This window comes from Gallus gallus, chromosome 7 (genome assembly GCF_016699485.2).
Source record: "Gallus gallus isolate bGalGal1 chromosome 7, bGalGal1.mat.broiler.GRCg7b, whole genome shotgun sequence".
NCBI lineage: Eukaryota > Metazoa > Chordata > Aves > Galliformes > Phasianidae > Gallus > Gallus gallus.
Genome location: NC_052538.1, coordinates 115,712 through 123,190, shown reverse-complemented (window position 1 = coordinate 123,190; position 7,479 = coordinate 115,712). Strand labels below are relative to the sequence as shown.

The 7,479-nt window shown below is 53.7% G+C and overlaps 1 long non-coding RNA gene across 1 annotated transcript; it reads left to right on the top strand.

Annotated features, from left to right (window-relative positions):
* The first annotated feature begins 4,494 nt into the window (after positions 1–4,494).
* LOC121111284 lies at positions 4,495–7,237 on the top strand. The gene is made up of 2 exons (XR_005861635.2): positions 4,495–4,753; positions 5,589–7,237. It is a non-coding gene; the product is annotated as an endogenous retrovirus group K member 18 Pol protein-like (long non-coding RNA).
* Positions 7,238–7,479: the final 242 nt, after the last annotated feature.

Here is a 7,479-nt window from a genome sequence, read left to right as displayed (position 1 = left end):
GGATACGCATGTAAAATTCTTCCATTGAATTGGATTGGGATGTGCACAGCAGGTTATCTGATGCCTCACACAAGCATCTACAGTCACAATGAGTCACCATGAGGATTTTTAAGAGCTGTGCGGCTGTACACTAAGAGAGGGAATACTCCACTAGTTGAAAGGACTATGGGATTCCATAGTTATGTTTGATGGGTACTTTCAGATGTCAGAGTCACTGAACTGCAACAAGCAATTGTGAATGTATCAGTCACTATGGAAAGAATGGAGAACCTAAGTTGAGAAGCTATCCAGGGTCCTCATGCTGTAGTATATCAGTCTTGCAAAATAGAAAGGCCCTCGACGTTCTTACCGCAAAGGCATGAAGGGGTCTCTATGGTTATTAACCGTAGTCGCTGCACTTATGTGGACCGAAATGTACACGTAGGGAGTGATTTACAGGCAAAGTGGAGAGGTGGAGAAGAGCTACACCAAGACGCCTTACATAACCCCCCTGTTGGAATCAGGCATACGTGGAATAACGTGCATGCGTACCACCGTCCCGAAGCTCGTGCATGCGTACTGCAGCCTAAAGGCACGCGTACTGCAGCCTCCGAGATAACGCATGCGTACTGCCGTCTCGAAGCCGCCGCATGCGTAATGTCCCCTTCATAGTCTGCGCATGCGTACTGCCGTTCAAAGGCTCGCGCATGCGTACTGCCGTTCCGAAGCTCGCGCAAGCGTACTGCCATCCCGCGACATGCGCATGCGTACTGCTGTCTCCAGGCAAGCGCATGCGTACTTAACCATCTGAGCTCGCGCATGCGTACTGCCGTCTAGAGGCTTGCGCATGCGTGCTAGAATCACCGAGCTCGCACATGCGTTCTGCTGTATCGCGGCCCGCGCATGCGGACTGCAGTCAAGAAACTTGCGCATGCGTTCTGAAGTTTCGGAGCTCGCGCATGCGTACAGCCGTACAGCGGGTCGCGCATGCGTACTATTGTCTCGAAGGTCACGCATGCGTTATGCCGTCTGGAGGTTCGCGCATGCGTGCTGTAATCTCAAGGTTCGCGCATGCGTACTTCCGTATCTAAGCGAGCGCATGCGTACTGCAGTCTCCAAACTCGCGCATGCGTACTGCCGTTTCAAAGCTTGCGCATGCGTACTGCCGTCTGAAAGCCCGCGCATGCTTAATGCCGTCTCAAAGCTCGCGCATGCGTACTGCAGTTTTGAAGCTCGCTCATGCGTACTGAAATGTCAAGGCTCCCGCAAGCGTAGTGCGGTTTCGAGACTCACGCATGCGTACTGCCGTCTCGCGGCTCGCGCATGCGTACTGCCCTCTCGAGCTTTGCACATGCGTACTGACTTCTCATAGCTCGCGCATGCGTACTGCCATCCCGCGACAAGCGCATGCGTAGTGCTGTCCCGAGGCTCAAGCATGCGTAGTACCGTCTCGAGGCACGCGCATGCGTACTGAACCATCTGAGCTCGCGCATGCGTACTACAGTCTCGAGGCTCGCGCATGCGTGCTGACGTCTCGACGTTCGCGCATGCGTACTGCCGTTTTCCGGCTCGTGCATGCGTACTGCAGCCTCCGATCTCGCGCATGCGTACTGCTATCTCGAAGCTCGCGCATGCGTGCTAATGTCTCAAAGCTCGCGCATGCGTGCCGCTGTCTCGATGCTCGCGCGTGCGTACTGCTGTTTCGAACCTTGCGCATGCGTACTGCTGTCTCGAAGGTCGCGCATGCGTGCTGCCGTCTCGCGGCTTGCGCATGCGTACTGCTGTCAAGGAGCTCGCGCATGCGTGCTGCCGTCTCGAGGCTCGTGCATGCGTAGTGCAGTGTCCAGCCTTCCGCATGCGTACTGTTGTCTCGAAGTTCGCGCATGCGTACTGCCGTCTCGAGGCTCGCGCATGCGTCCTGTAGTTTCGGAGCTCGCGCATGCGTACTGAAGTTTTGAAGCTCGCTCATGCGTACTGGAATCTCAAGGCTCGCGCATGCGTACTGCCGTCTCGAGCTTTGCACATGCGTACTGACATCTCACAGCTCGCGTATGCGTACTGCTGTCTCGCGGCTCGCGCATGCGAACTGCCGTCTGATACTTTGCGCATGCATTCTGTAGTTTCGGTGCTCGCGCATGCGTATTGCCGTTTCGAAGCTCGCTCATGCATACTGGAGTCTCAAGGCTCGCTCATGCGTAGTGCGGTTCCAAGGCTCGCGCATGCGTACTGCCGTCTCGAGCTTTGCACATGCGTACTGCCGTCTCGTGGTTCCCGCATGCGTACTGCCGTCTCGAAGCTAGCGCATGCCTAATGCTGTTTCTGGCCTCGCGCATGCGTACTGCAGTCTTCGGGCGCGCGCATGCGTGCTGCCGTCTCGCGTGTCGCGCATGCTTACTGCCGTCTCGAGCCTCGCACATGCGTACTGTCGTAACGAGGCTAGCGCATGCGTACTGCCGCTTCGCGGTTAGCGCATGCGTCCTGCCGTCTAGCGGCTTGCGCATGCGTAGTGCCGTCTTGCGGCTCGCGCATGCGTCTTGCTGTGTCGAAACTCGCGCATGCGTACAGCACTTTCAAATTTCGCGCATGCGTACTGCCGTCCCGAACCTCGTGCATGCGTACTGCCGTCTCGTGGTTCGCACATGAGTAGGGCCGTCTCGCGGCTCGCATATCCGTCGTGCCCTCTCGAAGCTCGCACATGCCTACTGACGTTTCGCGGATCGCGCATGCGTACTCCAGTCTCGCGGCAAGCGCATGCGTACTGCCATCTCATGGACCGCGCATGCGTAGCGTCGTCCCGCTATTTGCGCACTGCTGTCTCGAAGGTCGCGCATGCGTGCTGCCGTCTCGAGCCTTGCGCATGCGTACTGCTGTTTCGAAGCTCGCGCATGCGTATTGCCCTCTCGACACTCGCACATGCGTAGTGTAGTCTCCATCCTTGCGCATGCGTACGGCCGTCTAGAAGCTCGCGCATGCGTACTACCGCCTCGAAGCTCGCGCATGCTTACTACCGTCTCGAGGCCCGCGCATGCGTACTCCCGTCTCGAAGCCCGCGCATGCGTACTGCCTTGTCCGGGCTTGCGCATGCGTATTGCTGTCTCGAGTAAAGCGCATGCGTACTGCCGTCTAGTGGTTGCGCATGCGTAGTAATGTCTCGAAGCTCGCGCATGCGTACTGCACTTTCAAAACTTGCGCATGCGTACAGCCGTCTCGAAGCTTGCGCATGCGTACTGTGGTCTCGAAGCCCGCGCATGCGTACTGCCGTCTAGAGCCTTGCGCATGCGTACCGCTGTTTCCGGGCTCGCGCATGCGTATTGCTGTCTCGAGTAACGCGCATGCGTACTGTCGTCTCGTGGTTGCGCATGCGTAGCAATGTCTCGAAGCTCGCGCATGCTTACTGCACTTTCGAAACTTGCGCATGCGTACAGCCGTCTCGAAGCTTGCGCATGCGTACTGTGGTCTCGAAGCCTGCGCATGCGTACTGCCGTCTCGAGCCTTGCGCATGCGTACTGCTGTTTCCGGGCTCGCGCATGCGTATTGCTGTCTCGAGTAACGCGCATGCGTACTGTCGTCTCGTGGTTGCGCATGCGTAGCAATGTCTCGAAGCTCGCGCATGCTTACTGCACTTTCGAAACTTGCGCATGCGTACAGCCGTCCCGTTGTTTGCGCATGCGTACTGCCGTCTCGACGGTCGCGCATGCGTGCCTTCCCGACGCTCGCGCATGCGTACTGCCCTATCGAAGCTTGCGCATGCGTAGTAACGTCTCAAGGCTCCCGCATGCGTACTGCCGTCTCGCGACTTCCGCATGCGTACTGCAGTCTCGATACCCGCGCATGCGTACTGCCGACTCGTGTTTTGCGCATGCGTACTGCCGTCTCGAGGCTCGCGCATGTGTACTGCACTTTCGAAACTCGCTCATGCGTACTACAGTCTCGCAGCCCGCGCATGTGTAATGCTGTTTCCCGGGTCACGCATGCGTAGTGCCGTCCCGCGGCTCGCGCATGCGTAGTGACGTCTCGGCTCTCGCGCATGCGTACTGCACTTTCGTAGCTCGCGCATGCGTACCGCAGTCTCGGGGCTCGCGCATGCGTACTGCATTCTCGCCGCATAAAGCTGCAGTTCCGCGCATTGGCCACCTGGTGGTAGCAGAGACAGTGGAAAGAATGGAAAATTAATCTGCATGGAAAGAATCTGTGTCACAGCTGCCTTTGGCAAGACGGTCTGAGAGTTATGCAGGTCCATCAGGCTCAGCTGCAGCTTTTCATCTGCCCTTCCTCCCGCAACCAGAGAGATAGCCCACAAGGGCATGCAGACCCTCCCCAGTCAGCTGTAGCAGTCGCTCCTGCCAGCGCTCCCTTTCCCTTGATCATTCCCGTTTCACAGGCTGAAGCCCTACGGTCAGAAGAGGAGAGAGCAACAGGTACAGGCAGAAGTAAAACAGGGTGCTGGGATTCCTCCATCCTGCTGCCAGATGTTTTCTCTGGCATTTTGGGGGTGGGCAGGGGACTGCGGGAGCACCCTCGAGGCTCTGGGCAGGATGGTAGGAAGCAAAGATGCAGCTGCAGGCAGTGGGCTGTGGGCTGGAGCAGTGCAGCCAGGCACGGCCTCACGGCTCACAGTATGGGCACACAGAGGAAGTTCATCCAGCTGAGGGCTGCTGGGCTGTCCTTACCATACACTCTCCCATCCTACAGGTCTGCACAGACTGCAGCAGTTGCTCAAGCATTTTCCACTGCAGGAGCTCACAAGCGACAACTCCAACCCTGACCTATACAGGTAATGACAATATACACACACAAATACACACCCAATACAGAATCTGGCACTCTGCAGTCCTCCCAGAGCTTGTTACTGCTTTTTAGGCTGCTCTTCAGGTATTCTGTCCTTTCCCCTTCACTCCCCTGTGTCTTGCCCCATGCCTTCCCCATTTCTTTTTCAGGCTTTCCCCTTTATTTCCTCACTTCCTTCCCCATGCCACCCCCCTGCAACAGTGGGCATGTTGTACAGGGAGCGCATTCTGGAGATGATTTGCCTTTTCTCCAAATCTGCTATGTCTTCATAAATCCCACATCGTGCCTCAGCAGAAATGGGGTACTGCAGTACGTCAGTGATCTGAGGAGCTCAGGGGCTGCACGAAGTATTCACCCTGCAGCCTCCCTATTCGTTTGGGGTTTGGGCCAAAAGGCTACACGCTGCCGTACAGACAGGTGTCAGGTTCAACCACTGAGGACACTAAATCCTACAATATTTTTGCAATGGTCTTCAATTGCAAAGTGAGTAGATGACAAATGTTTCTCACTGGGGAGCCATAAACTGATCCAGGCACTCCAGAGCACTCGCTCTGTTCACACCAGGAATCTTAGCTCTTTTGCTGCACATGCAGCTTCTCAGCATCTTGCTGTATCAGTATTGAAATCTGTGCTACCCTGTCTATTAGAAATTTCACCAATTGCCTTTGAGGACAGACTGGAATCAAAATATGTGGGCCATCATAGCTTGTCCATTGATAAACCTCCCCTTGCTGGACAGGCAGACCCAATTACCTTTTTTTTTTTTTTTTTTTTTTTTTTTTTTTTTTTTTTTTGCTTCATGCCTTTATGGAATCTTTGAGATCACAACCTGAAGCAGTGATGGAGCACCTGGTGAGGGGTGTAGACCTATGAGCACAGGTGGAAGCAATGCACCTGTGGGACCAGACGGGGCTGAGCCTGTCTCCACCCCTCCCTAACCTCATTTAAGGGCTGGCAGCCCCAGAGGCATTGTCTTTTTCTGGAGGCTGTGGATTGCTCGTCCTTGGAAAGAGGTAAGTGATTTTTTTTTTATTTTTTTTGTTTGTTTGTTTATTGCAGGGTTTTGATCTCTGCCTTTCTGAGAGGATTCTATGCTGGTTTAGGGTAGCTATATCTGCTATGCCTGTCCTTATGATGCCCTTCATTTGTTCTCTGAGAAAAGTGAAGGGGTTGTCTCCCTTTCTCTGACCTGGTAGTAGAGGAACTGACATACATTCATTTCTTTTGTTATTATCTTATTTCTAGAATGCTTCAATCACACCCAAGGTAATGCTGGTTGGCTTACTGAGCATTGCAACTCTGGAAATGCCTGCAACTGGTGCTCTTTTCCATAAAGGGATTCTGTGCTTTCCAGATCTTCTTTGCAACTCTTCTTAAGCTCAATACCTTCTCATTAAGTTTCTGTTCCCTCTTTCATGATTCTCATCTCACAGTCTCCAACCTGGGACTCCAAACTTGGTTTGTCTGCCACCACGCTGTCCCAGCCCATTTTCTGACATGTACTCTCTGTGTCCCCCTCCGTGTTCTCTCTGTGTCCTCATGCCCCACCCGTGTCTTTGTGTCTTCCCTGTGTCTTCTCCCCATGTCCTTTCTGTCTCTCCTGTGCCATGTATCAATTCCACCCATGCAGAGTATTGTTTAAGGGCATGTATTTAAATTACGTTCTGCGTCCCTTTTGATCTCATTCTGTTTTGCAGCTCGATGGGGTTTAAGGATTTCTGGGGCTCCTCTAGCCAGTGGTTTAAGCACTGTTAAATCTGTGGAGCAGATAATGGAACACCATAAGCCCCTTGTTCGTGCATGGCTTGTATGCAGGCAGGTTTTGTGATAGCTGTGGGAAGTTCACTTAAAGATGAAATGGGGGTTACCTTGCTCAGTGAGGTCTGTTTTTCCAGCCCAATAGGCTACATGGCTAGTGACAGAGTGAGGTCAATCTACCAGGCTGGGACCTGAGCTTAAGAAAACCCCTGGGCCACAGTAGCCATTTTCTTCATCCTCACTTGGTACAATACAGTCTCCACTACTCAAGCATACTGAACACAAATATTCTGTTCCCGTTTTGTCTGGTTCTCTCCTATATTGTCCTTACAAATTTGTCAGTGGTAACAGATGCCAGGGCATAATTCTCAGAGCACACTGTGGCCGACCACCCCGGGGTGCTATGGTTCTTTCTGTTTCTACGGCAGATCTGGCTTTGTATTTATAGGAAACAAGGGATTGTCCTCTACTGGGCCACTTCATTAGGATCACCCCAAATATCTCCATTCCAGTTGTCTGGTATGCTGTTAATTTCCTAACCTGTACGATACCCAAACCCCCCTGCCCCTCTTCCTTCTGTCCCCTGACCCCCCCCATTAAATAGCTAGCTCTGCAGCTATGGGACCCGACAGTGTGATGAGGCAAGGCCTCTGATCTACTGAATACTGAGACTGGCACAGAGAGGCTCTACAACTGATTTGGATCTTCCTGATTGGAGTACTTTGTGAGTTTCCCCAGAGCTGCTGAGCATGCAGGCTTCCCTGCCTGCCGTTATTGCACACCAGGCCATTGGTGTCCTTTGTGTCATCATGTCTCATGGCTTCAGGTATCAGATCATAAACTCCTTAGAGTTGGAAAGGACCATTTACGATGATCTAGTCCAATTCCCCCACAGCGAACAAGGACATCACCAGCTAGATCAGGTTGCCCAGGGCCTGATCCAGCCTCACCTTG